The sequence below is a fragment of the Schistocerca serialis genome, chromosome 1 (assembly GCF_023864345.2).
Source record: "Schistocerca serialis cubense isolate TAMUIC-IGC-003099 chromosome 1, iqSchSeri2.2, whole genome shotgun sequence".
Lineage (NCBI taxonomy): Eukaryota > Metazoa > Arthropoda > Insecta > Orthoptera > Acrididae > Schistocerca > Schistocerca serialis.
Window position 1 is genome coordinate 1,055,875,767 of NC_064638.1, and position 13,415 is coordinate 1,055,889,181.

Sequence of the window (13,415 nt, forward strand, 5' to 3'; positions counted from 1 at the left end):
TCATTGTCATTGATACTTCCATCGCTCCTTAAAATACTGACTGTCGTGACTACTATGAAATGATATACTAGCGTATATGGAGGAAGCAACATAAAGAAGATGAGATGCTGCTAATAGTAATTACAGTAAGAATTTTCGCTTTTACGAGGCGGACAGTTATCAAAAAGCATATACTGAAATGGTCACCGACCAGTTCGTAACAAAGTGAAACAGTAGTTTAATGCTAGACACCATCTGCTCTAAAAGAGACACACATAGTTCTTGAAAGAAAGAAGATTATTCTGCGCGTAATTTCTCTGAAAGAAGTTACGCCGTTTTGGGTTGAGTTAAAAGGCGATCAGAGCAAGGCGCTGCAGAGAAACAGTTCAGCAGATAAGAATGATTTTACACTACCACATATTCCAGCCAGTAATAAAATGAAGGCGGACATCCCATTAATAAAGTAAATTTTACATGATGTGTTAAATTTTACGCAATGGCTGTTAAATTACACTACCGGTTTAGCATCAGTAGACATACATCTTCATTAGGTGATGTATACAAAGAAAGTACATTGTGTCTCTTCGTTACGTGAAGCTCACGTCCGGGAATTTACGATAATCCAGTTTATAGTGTATTCTAATGGATAAGAAGTAGGCTTTATTCATAGTATAACAAGAATCTGTCCCAAAATGTGAAAATAGGACGCAATAATGTGCTTCATCTAGTACATCAGCTACGCTCGTCTGAATTGTAACATGGTAACGTGTCTTGTAGTAGATATCATGGGATACCTTATTATGGTAGAAGTTCTAGTAAGGCTGGTAAGCGTCTGATCTCTCAGAATTAAGTTCCAACGTCATTCGTCCCAAAGAATAATGGCATAAAACTGAGGGATAGGGAGGAGACATAGCGGAAAACTTTAAGTCACCAACTGTGTATGCATCATGTGTCATGACAGTGGCTGCAGTTATATAGGTATGGTAGTATTTCTACTTAGGTTGGTGAGTGTCTGATCTCCCCAAAATTGCCGTTAATGAGCAGACGAAGTCCTGCAGAAGTCTGCTATCCAATATTGATTGTCTACGTACATAATATTTACGCTACTCACACACTTTACTGCTGCATCCCTACAGGACACTGTTACTCTTTGTCGTTGTTCCTGTTTTCGTTAGACTTTTTTATTTACTTCCGTTCTCAATTGACGTAACTGGACATTTTTAATAAATTTTCTTATGTGTTCTTCAGTACTATGGATGCGCTATACGCTTGTTGGTTCTAAAAATAGTGCAATACAGCATACAAAAAATTCATGTTATTAGGTAATTTTTTTGAGTGTTACATTATCTTGGTGTTTTAAAGTTTTTGTTTCGAACTATGTATGTCTTATCATAGTATGAAGGCTTTCACGACCGGATGACATATCTTCTGGTAAACCTTCCGGGATGTAAGGTCGTGGTCCATGAAACTCTTCAGCTCCTAACGTTTCGTCCAGAGCTGCGCTGGACATCTTCAGAGGGGTGTTTCTCCTCCGGTGAGTCTTGCCGACTGACGGGTCGGACGTCTGAGAGCGACTTATGTATCGTAGAAAGTGGGCGTGACCAGAGTTACACGTGATATGCAGAGATAACCTTTGTCAGAGATAAAACTTAACTATCGATCGTAATCTCGTCACGGATAAAACTGTCTAGCAATTCTGTAGTGCTACTGTCCAAATATCACTAAGTTTCATGGTCTCTTCTTTCCGATTAAAATTATCCCTATGTTTATATATTTCAATTGCTTCTCTACAAAGCCGTGGGTAATAGTTCGTCGTCGTAGATATCATCAAGTGAAGTTTTCCGAAACAAAAATTTTATCTACGACGACGAACTATTACCCACGGCTTTGTAGAGAAGCAATTGAAATATATAAACATAGGGATAATTTTAATCGGAAAGAAGAGACCATGAAACTTAGTGATATTTGGACAGTAGCACTACAGAATTGCTAGACAGTTTTATCCGTGACGAGATTACGATCGATAGTTAAGTTTTATCTCTGACAAAGGTTATCTCTGCATATCACGTGTAACTCTGGTCACGCCCACTTTCTACGATACATAAGTCGCTCTCAGACGTCCGACCCGTCAGTCGGCAAGACTCACCGGAGGAGAAACACCCCTCTGAAGATGTCCAGCGCAGCTCTGGACGAAACGTTAGGAGCTGAAGAGTTTCATGGACCACGGCCTTACATCCCGGAAGGTTTACCAGAAGATATGTATGTCTTAAAAATAAAAAATCCTAATGCCTATGTAACTCGTAGTAGTGCGTAAATTAGATGCACTGTAAAGCCAGTCCCTGCCTTTTTCGTCACAAGCAGTACCAGTTCGGTCCGAGACTCGCGCTAGCACCACCTTGCACACGTGGCTCGTAATACCGACCCATCAGTGCTGGTTTCGCTGGCGCTGAGCACACTTCTATGCTATGTAGGGTGGGGTAAGACATTCGAGGCTCTACTGTACCTACCTGTCGAAGTTAAGACATGTACATAGGTGCTCAAAATTAAAGTAACAAACCACTATTTCCCCATCCTGTGTCTAATTCACGATATAATTACACAAACTGTCAACAGATATCCGTACGATCGCGTTCTCCGTGGAAGGCGGCATTCCGCTCAACAGACAATCTTACTGACGATGACGTCACCTATCAAACAGGGTAGAGTTTGCCATGTAGTCCCACATTCACAGTCACTGTCTACACAGTCACAGACGGTGCAATCTGGTACAGCGAAGACGCCTACCAGATTCTGCAGTGGAGATCCATAGGAAGATTGGCAGCAGGACAGTCGTCAACTTATGTGGCCCGAAGGTTTAATGTGAATCGTTCTGTTGTTTCTCGGATGTGGCGACAATTTATAGAAACCGAAACAGTACATCGAAGAACAGGGCAGGGCCAATCATGTGATATCAGAAAAAGAGGACCATTTTTTGTCTGCAAGAGCACGACGGTACTACGGCCTTAATACCGTACGGCTACTAGCATCTGACCTAGCAGTATCCAATGGACGTGTTGTATCGAGGCGAACGGTGCACAGAAGGCTTCGGCAGAGTGACCTTTATTGCGAGAGACCTGCCATATGGGTACCTATGATTCGTCTTCACAGAAGGGAACGTCTAGCGTGGAGTCGTCAACATGTCACCTGGATGGTCGAACAGTGGACCACTGTTCTTTTCATGGATGAGTCCCGATTTGGTCTGGAGAGAGATTCTCGACACATCCGCATCTGGAGGGAACGTGGAACACGATTTCGGGACCCAAACGAATGTGGAAAGAGACCGATATCGAGGAGGATCCCTAATGGTGTGGACAGGAATCATGTTGACCACTCGAAATTGTACGTGTGACTCGGCTAGCTTTAACTGCTCTTAGGTATCTTGATGATGTCTTAGGACCTCATGTGCGGCTGTTGCGAGGTGGTGTGGGCCCAGACTTCGTACTGATGGATGATAATGCTCGACCTCATAGGGCACGGGCGGTTGACGTTTTGCTCACTCTCCCGATTTGAATCCCTTAGGGCTGCGCGGAGTGGCCTCACGGTTAGAGGCGCCATGTCATGGACTGCGCGGCCCTCCTGCCGGAGGTTCGAGTCCTCCCTCGGGCATGGGTGTGTGTGTTTGTTGTGTGTGTGTGTGTGTGTGTGTGTGTGTGTGTGTGTGTGTGTGTGTGTTGTTCTTAGCATAAGTTAGTTTAACTTAGTGTGTAAGTCTAGGGACCAATGTCCTCTGCAGTTTGGTCCCTTACGAATTCGCACACACACACACGCACACACACGAGCACAGTAACCAGTTGTCGGAATGTGTCTGAAAACACGTTAAGTTGAAAAAAATATTATTTTGCCTACCGTCATGCATATTGCAGTTGTTTACTTTCTGTAGTATTTACTTTACTATCGCCTGCAAATACTGATTTGTGGCAAAATAATTCAACCTTGCCGAATTTTCGTTTTTTGCTTTAGTATGAGACACCAGTGTAATAGAGAAACCTAACTCTGTTGCCTATTCAGCGGCAGAAAAACTACCCATTTTAAAATTGTGGGCATTTCTCTAGGTAATAAGATTTTACCCACAGCTCCTATTTTCTCAACAACTGTTTTATATACTTCAGAATAAAATTCAGTGTGCATCAGAATACGATGTTCACACACGCATAAGAAAGTAAAATTTGAGTATGCAGTAATACGAGTACTAAAATTATGGCATGCAAATGATATGAGCTTGTCCGAGCTGAGACACACTATGTGATCAAAAGTATCCGGACACGTGGCTGAAAATGACTTACAAGTTCGAGGTGCCCTCCATCGGTAATGCTGGAATGCAACCTTGATGACAGCTTCCACTCTCGCAGGCATACGTTCAGTCAGGTGCTGGAAGGTTTCTTGGGGAATGGCAGCCCATTCTTCACGGAGTGCTGCACTGAGGGGAGGTATCGATGTCGATCGGTGAGGCCTGGCACGAAGTCGGGGTTCCAAAACATCGCAGAGGTGTTCTATAGGATTCAGGTCAGGACTCCGTGCAGGCCAGTCCATTACGGGGATGTCATTGTCATGTAACCACTCCGCCACAGGCCGTGCATTACGAATAGTTGCTTGATCGTGTTGAAAGATGCAATCGCCATCCCCGAATTGCTCTTCAACAGTGGGAAGCAAGAACGTGGTTAAAACATCAATGTAGGCCTGTAGCCGGCTGGTGTGGCCGAGCGGTTCTAGGCGCATCAGTCTGAAACCGCGCGACCGCTACGGTCGCAGGCTCGAATCCTGCCTCGGGCATGGATGTGTGTAATGTCCTTAGGTTAGTTAGGTTTAAGTATTTCTAATTTCTAGGGGACTGATGACCTCAGCAAATAAGTCCCATAGTGCTCAGAGCCATTTGAACCATTTGGAGGCCTGTACTGTGATAGTGCCACGCAAAACAACAAGGGGTGCAAGCCCCCTCCATGAAAAGTACAACACCATAACACCACTGCCTCCAAATTTTACTGTTGGCACTGCACATGCTGGCAGATGACGTTCACTGGGCATTCGCCAAACCCACAGCCTGCCATCGGGTCGCCACATTGTGTACCATGATTCGTCAGTCCACACAACGTTATTCCACTGTTCAACTATGCAATTTTTGCGTTCTATACACCAAGCGAAGCGTCGTTTGGCATTTACCCGAGTGATGTGTGGATTATGAGCAGCCGATCGACCATGAAATCCAAGTTTTCTCACCTCCCGCCTAGCTGTCATAGAACTTGCAGTGGATCCTGATGCTGTTTGGAATTCCTGCGTGATGGTCTCGGTACATGTCTGCCTATTACACATTACTAGCCTCTTCAACTGCCGGCGGTCTCTGTCAATCAACAGACGAAGTTGGCCTGTACACTTTTGTGCTGTACGTGTCCCTTCGCGTTTCCACTTCACTATCACATCGGAAACAGTGGACGTAGGGACGTTTAGGAATGTGGAAACCTCGCATACAGACTTATAACACAAGTGACACCCAATCACCTGACCACGTTCGAAGTCCGTGAGTTCCACAGAACAGCCCACTCTGATCTCTCATGATGTCTCATGAATACTGAGGTCGTTGATATGGAGTACCTGGTAGCAGGTGGTAGCACAGGGCACCTAATATGAAAAACGTATGTTTTGGGTGTGTCCGGATACTTTTGATCACATAGTGTAGTTATCAGCGATGAGACACATGAATAAATCAACAAATTCTTAAATTCCGATTGCGGAAATATGATACATCCAAAAATGACATTATCACTAAGTACCATAAATTCCTTATGTGGACGATGTAACCAAGAGGAGATTTGGTAGCGTCACGTGGGTGAAAACAGTTAAATTCTATTAAGTGATACCAGTAGCAACAGTGTTATGCACCGGTAGATGTTAGGCCCCAACACCAAAATGGGATGCAAGAGCAGTTGAGTGAATGCAATGGTGCCACGAAGGACTCTTCTTTTGAACATTAAATTCACCTTACATCTAAAATATAAAGATACAAATAAATGACCGAAGTTCAGAATAATGTAAGTTAAATGTGAATCTGAAATGTTAAATATGATGTTGAGACTGAAAGCATAGGACGTGAAGAAAGCTACAACAGCACCCGCAAACCAGAAAAGAGGTCACAGAGAAACATGTTTAAGAAAGAGCGGGTATCATCGGAAACTGTTCTTATTTTATAAACACTTGCCAGAGATGAGGTAAAATGGGAGTCTTAAAAGAAAAAGTGGCAGCCAAAGTCAGTTTATTTTTGATCAGAAGTTTATTTTAATGATTCCTTCTGTTGAGATCATTTACTCCTTGTGATCATCACTCTCACACAGCATCGGTCAGCTGACTCCGTTGGATCGGGTACATTTTCACTTGCAACTTTTTTGTATAATCGCTTAAAAATAAATGCTTTTCCTTATTTTCGTATTAGCTTTTGGTACAAATATGGGTGTTTTGCAGCGCTGGCCCTCTCATTCCATATTACCCTAAAATTAATCCGTCCTGTTATTTGAACCTTTGATAAACGCAAACAAAGTATAGTCGTTCATTATCTGTACTCGCTCAACAATGAAGAGATCGAGTAACAACAGCTCTAATCGTTCAGCCAAGGTGTTTCGCCACATGTGATTACTGAAATTAAAACGACCGTGGTAACCAATAATCTTGCCTCCCTGTCGTTTGCGATAAAAACCCACGTAACGCCACGCCTCACATCGCTAGATATGTGTCAGTGGTGTAGTGAGCATTCGAGCGTGATCGGAAGATAAAATGAATTATCGAAATTTCATAAATGGCGTACTGTCAAAGAGCTGCTGTTGTGAGTAGTATGAGGACTGCCAAAATTTATCGGGGTTTGGTTCAACATAGACGAACAGATAGTCAAATTTGATATTCCAGTGCATACTGCACTGCAGAGCAATTGGGTAAATCCCACGACAGTAGCGGCCAGAATTAATGAATTATTGGGTATCATAATTTGCAATTTCAAAATCTCCAGAGATGAAGCAATTATCTACCCTATCAGAACTTAAATAAAATCTAATTAGACTTGACGTAATATCAGCCAGCAGTAAGTTGTTAATGTAGAGAAAAGGTTAAGCTTTGCAGTTCGCGAAACGTAAAAAAGTACACTACTGGCCATCAAAATTGCTACACCAAGAAGAAATGCAGATGATAAACGGGTATTCATTGGACAAATATATTATAATAGAACTGACATGTGATTACATTTTCACGCAATTTGGGTGCATAGATCCTGAGAAATCAGTACCCAGAACAACCACCTCTGGCCGTAATAACGGCCTTGATGCGCCTGGGCATTGAGTCAAACAGAGCTTGGATGGCGTGTACAGGTACAGCTGCCCATGCAGCTTCCACACGATACCACAGTTCATCAAGAGTAGTGACTTGCGTATTGTGACGAGCCAGTTGCTCGGCCACCATTGACCAGACGTTATCAATTGGTGAGAGATCTGTAGAATGTGCTGGCCAGGGCAGCAGTCGAACAGTTTCTGTGTCCAGAAAGGTCTGTACAGGACCTGCAACATGCGGTCGTGCATTATCCTGCTGAAATGTAGGGTTTCGCAGGGATCGAATGAAGGGTAGAGCCACGCGTCGTAACACATCTGAAATGTAACGTCCACCGTTCAAAGTGCCGTCAGTGCGAGCAAGAGGTGACCGAGACGTGTAACCAGTGGCACCCCATATCATCACGCTGGGTGATAACGCCAGTATGGCGATGACGAATACACGCTTCCAATGTGCGCCAAACACGGATGCGACCATCTTGATGCTGTAAACAGAACCAGGATTCATCCGAAAAAATGACTTTTTGCCATTCGTGCACCCAGGTTCGTCGTTGAGTACACCATCGCGGGCGCTCCTGTCTGTGATGCAGCGTCAAGAGCAACCGCAGCCATGGTCTCCGAGCTGATAGTCCATGCCGCTGCAAACGTCGTCGAACTGTTCGTGCAGATGGTTGTATCTTGCAAACGTCCCCATCTGTTGACTCAGGGATCGAGACGTGTCTGCACGATCCCTTACAGCCATGCGGATAAGATGCCTGTCATCTCGGCTGCTAGTGATACGAGGCCGTTGGGATCCAGCACGGCGTTCCGTATTACCCTCCTGAACCCACCGATTCCATATTCTGCTAACAGTCATTGCATCTCGACCAACGGGAGCAGCAATGTCGCGATACGATAAACCGCAATCGCGATAGGCTACAATCCGACCTTTATCAAAGTCGGAAACGTGATAGTACGCATTTCTCCTCTTTACACGAGGCATCACAACAACGTTTCACCAGGCAACGTCGGTCAACTGCTGTTTGTGTATGAGAAATCGGTTGTAAACTTTCCTCATGTCATCACGTTGTAGGTGTCGCCACCGGCGCCAACCTTGTGTGAATGCTCAGAAAAGCTAATCATTTGCATATCACAGCATCTTCTTCCTGTCGGTTAAATTTCGCGTCTGTAGCACGTCATCTTCGTGGTGTAGCAATTTTAATGGCCAGTAGTGTAATAACATGTTACCACACAGTTATTAGGCGTCGATCAATTGATAGGATACTTGAATCGTAATTTCTAAAATCATTGGCCGAAGAGGAACCAAAATATTGGCTATTTGGGTTTGTAGGATCTATGAGTCTGGAGACATACCATCAAACTATAAGAAAAATATCATCTGCACAATCTAAAATATAGCAAGTGTAGATAAGTATGAGAAATTTCGTAAAGCCAACTTAACACCTTTAACATCCAAGTTCATGACAAGAGTGACATAAGAAGAATAGAAAAGAAAATTGAGAATCTGTTATATGATTGGCTTTTGGAAACGTAAAAACACCCAGAGAGCCATTTCTGACGTTGCGCTATTAAGAGTACTGTGCTACAATCGTAATCTTTGGTTAGCAAGTTTTAGCCCAGAGCCAGCCACTGCACGCCAAACTGCACGCATGCTCAATGTACCGGCCGCGCTTCAGCCGAAACTTGATCTGTCTCGGAAGTACTCGATACGGAGCGACATTTCATGTGGTAGTGTGATGCGGCACTGTTGCTTTCGGCATTTGAACTCGGTCCGAACAAACCTCGGAAAGTTCAACTGTACCGACCGACCGCCTTGTCATTCTCAGCCGACAGTCATCACTAGTTGCGGATAATGGGTGGGGGGGGGGGGCGGGGGAGGGGGAGGGGAGGCGGCAGGTGGTCAGCACACCGTTCTCCCAACCGTTGTCAGTGTTCGTGATCGGAGCCGCTACTCCTCGGTCAACTAGCTCCTCAATTGGCCGTACAAGGTTTGGGTGCACCCCACTTGCCAACAGCGCTCGGCAGACCCGAATGGTCACCCACACAAGTGCCAGCTATAACGATACAGCCTTCCCCAAAATTCATATCAAATGTCTGATACCACCTTTTGCCATATGTATCCGGATAGTTATCGGACAATTCAGTGCTACCTAAGGCCTTGTATGTGTGTCTTTATATATATCATTCTTTCCTCTTTGATAAAAAAAACTTCATATTCATTGCGAAGGCGTGTGGAATGTTCTGGAAGGACGTGCGTTGTCGTTGTTATCGGTGGATTGTTGTCGTTGATAAAATTATGTGCATATACTAAATTAAGGAACTAATCAAAAATTGAAGAAATAAGTCCTTAGCTATAAATAACTAAAGACTGCAGAGATGTTAGCATGAAAAATCAATGCTTCTAATTAACAAAATGGTAATCTAAAAATGCAGTAACAAAAGACCTCACTATCTTGAGAAACAGCTTAAAAGTTGTTACCAAACGATGTATTTTCATTTGTTATTTATTTTTATATCTTCTTCTGTAATTAATATTCCTTGTACTCGTAATTACATTTCTAATTAACTCCAATTGTTTACATCTCATAGTTTTCCAATTTCCAGAATGTGAGACCTTATTTGTGCATTTTATGTATGTAATCGGATAAAGCACGAGCTCTGTGCTACCATTGAATATTAGTAACCAAATCCAAACTGTAATTAATTACTTAACTAAAATAATACAATAAGACACTATTGTAAATAAAGTTCAGAATGATTTTCTTACGGAAAACTAAAGATATTACTATAAAATATTGTCAGTGAATATTGTATTTTATACCTTATTCGGCTGTAACTTCAGCTCCTTTACGTTTTGTAAATTTTAATTGTGACATCAAAATTGTAAAAAATTAATAATGCTTTATTTTGGAAGCTATTGTTAAAATTCTATATAAAGCGATGCAACGATGCTGCGACAAGTCAGTTTTGAAGTTACTTTTGGAAGTCAAAGATATCAGTGAAGTATGTCCGTGTTTTGTTTACGTGATGAGTGTGCAGTTCGGATGTCAATTAATGTGAATAAATTTTGTGAAGCATGAAAATTTCGCATTCATTTATCAATGGTCCAGGCAGATGAAACTTAAGTAACATTCAACATGAATCGTTACACAGCCAAACCCGACATTGCTTAACTTCGATGATCTTACGGGAACCCGTGTTACCATTGTGAACAGGACGTTGGCTCTTCCGGCATATGGTTCGGTATTCTTCGAAGTACCATCGCTGTGAATTTCTCGTTATTTTCTTGTAGTTTAAAGTAAGTGTAAACGAATGGTGGTTATCGCAATGGCACATACACTCAGAATGAGACAGGATAGCGATGTAATGCCACGATCATTTAAATGTGAGAGGGAATTTCAAAGAGAAATATGAAAACTCTCAATGTCTACTGCGCAGCCGCGTCGACGCCAGGCACTTTGTTTATGTTATAGAATGGCATTAAACCTCAGTGCACAGGGAATTTAAGGATTTATGAAAGACAAAACAAGTTGGAGATCTAGAAAGCCGCAAGGCTACACAGCAAGCCGATCTCAACGTAAATGAAAATCATTGTGTTTGTATTCGTGCATGTTTCTTTGTGGAAACCAATGTGTTTACAGTCCGTTCTATTGTTTCTTAGTTTTAGTCGGCAATCAACTTACAGATGGAACTGATCGATTTGTAGTGTCATTCCCGATTAAAAGACAACTTCTATTACTTTAAAACTGTCCAAGAGTCCTACGAAGATCTTCCTCGGGAAGAGTTTCGACACATCCATAATGAAGTTGCAAAAGTGATACCCATGTTTGAACCAGTCTATATTTGTGAAAGGTTTTTGTCCATAATGAAACTATATGTCACGCTTACCTGGCAGTGAGTCGATATTTAGTACCAGTTATCAGTTTTTTTGGGTCTTCAGCGAACCAAAAGTAACTAAATAATGATGAAAATTTTGTTTTGTTTCTCATATATTTTGTTGGGAGTCGAAGCCATGACACTGTCGATAAAAAAGTGCTAGGTAATATTCTTTTTTCTTTTCACATGTCGTTATGATACCTTTTTCCATCTCTAAAGGCATTCGATCGAGACCATTTGTTTTTGCATCATTTTCTATATCTCAGCTGAAATGTTGCAAGGGTCTTACATGGAACTACGTGGTTCGCACAATATTACTGACGTACTGTGGCTGCAGACTCAACTTTTTTTTTTATTTTTATGGTTACATGCTCTTTTACCAATAGTCAGGGACAGTGCATGCCAAGGGACCGCCCGCATACCTAGTTTCTGGACAGCCCTGCGGTAGCAAGTGAGGTCGCGTTTGTGACACGCGCGCCTTCCTGGGGTGTGTCATCAAAATGACCCGTTACTCGACGTGATGATAGCGTTCGACAACTTAGGAGGCGCCGTATTGATTTTTTCGTATTTCGTGTTTTTTTTATTATTATAACTTGCGTTTCGCTGCAGTGCGCCATTTCAAGGCAATGACGCGTTGAAGATTTATCACTGACAACTCACCCTTGGTACAGGGTGGGACACATAAAAGTAGCACAGAGACATCAAATGGTTCAAATGGCTCTACGCACTATGGGACTCAACATCTGAGGTCAACAGTCCCCTAGACTTCGAACTATTTAAACTTAACCAACCTAAGGACATCACACACATCCATGCCCGAGGCAGGATTCGAACCTGCGACCGTAGCGGCAGCGCGGTTTCGGACTGAAGAGCCTATAACCGCTCGGCGACAGCGGTCTGCAGACCGTAGTTCCAGGGCACAAAAACACAGTAGAGAAAAGGAAATATAGTACTAACCTGACTATAAAGTACTAAAGCACTCTGTCTTCAGGCCACAAGTGGCCCACTGGGACCATCCGCCCGCTTGTCATCCTCAGTTGAGGATGCGGATAGAAGGGGAGTGTGGTCAGTACACAGCTCTCCCTGTCGTTATGGTTTTCATTGACCGGAGCGGCTTCTATTCGGTCGATTAGTTTGCATCACGAGACTGAGTGCACCCCGAAAAATGGCAACAGCGCATGGCAGCCTGGACGGTCACCCATCCTAGTGCCGGCCATGCCCAACAGCGCTTAACTTCGGTGATCCGTCGAGAACCGGTATATGCACTGCGGCAAGGCCGTTGCCAACCTGACTATAGCAGACACTGAAATCTCCTGGCAGTTTTTGGCCCTGATCAGCAAGTTACTGAAGGCGGCTCAACCTGGACTGCTGGAAGAGCTGCACTCTCATCCGAAATCTGCTGCAATTCTTGAAGATTATGAGAGCTGTTGCGATACATCTTAGATTTGAGGGTTCCCCACACAAAAAAGTCGCGCTCTTCACATCTGATCTCTGATCCTGGGGCGCCTTGAGATTTGGATGCCCACCAGACCACACCATTTTTAATCAAATCCTAAACAAGACCAAAATATGTTCAGTAAATAAAAGGCATTTGGAGTTCGAGTCACCATATGTACGCAAAATATAAACGTAGGTATCTTCTTACCTACTATCAGGCCATGGCAGTTGTCAATGGGTGTGCTCAGAGTCTCTAGCATTTTTGTAAGACGTTGCATGAAATTTTAAAACTGTAGAATGATAAACAGTTGTCTGCCAGACGCAATTATTCTATAGGAAACGTTTTTTGGTATATGTGCCATCTGCACAGTTGTACTAAAAGTCCAGCAAAGAGCTTACGAGTGAAACTTCCTGGCAGATTAAAACTGTGTGCCGACCGAGACTTGCGCACACTCCGCTGTAGAGTGAAAATTTCATTCTAGCTTACGAGTGATTTATTAATTTGTTAACAAAAGTATTACATGCTAAACTTCCTTTCACAGAGGTTAGATATAATTATTATATAGCTTATTTTATGAATATGAATATCCAACTAGAGTCATCTAGATTAAAGCAGTGGTTTTTACCAACTGCAGACATCAAGATCACTACTACAGTCATCTAGACTTTACACGCCGCAATTAACCCCAAAAAAAGTTTTACTACGTTTTTTTCTGCTGAACACACTCAGTATGACATCGGTCTTTATCTACCTATAGTCAGCGCCTTAAAGAGGTGCACCTCACT

At 43.0% G+C, this 13,415-nt stretch overlaps 1 pseudogene; it reads right to left on the minus strand.

Annotated features, from left to right (window-relative positions):
• Nucleotides 1-12,358: 12,358 nt before the first annotated feature.
• Nucleotides 12,359-12,476, minus strand: LOC126424978 (5S ribosomal RNA; annotated as a pseudogene).
• Between the last annotated feature and the right edge of the window lie 939 nt (nucleotides 12,477-13,415).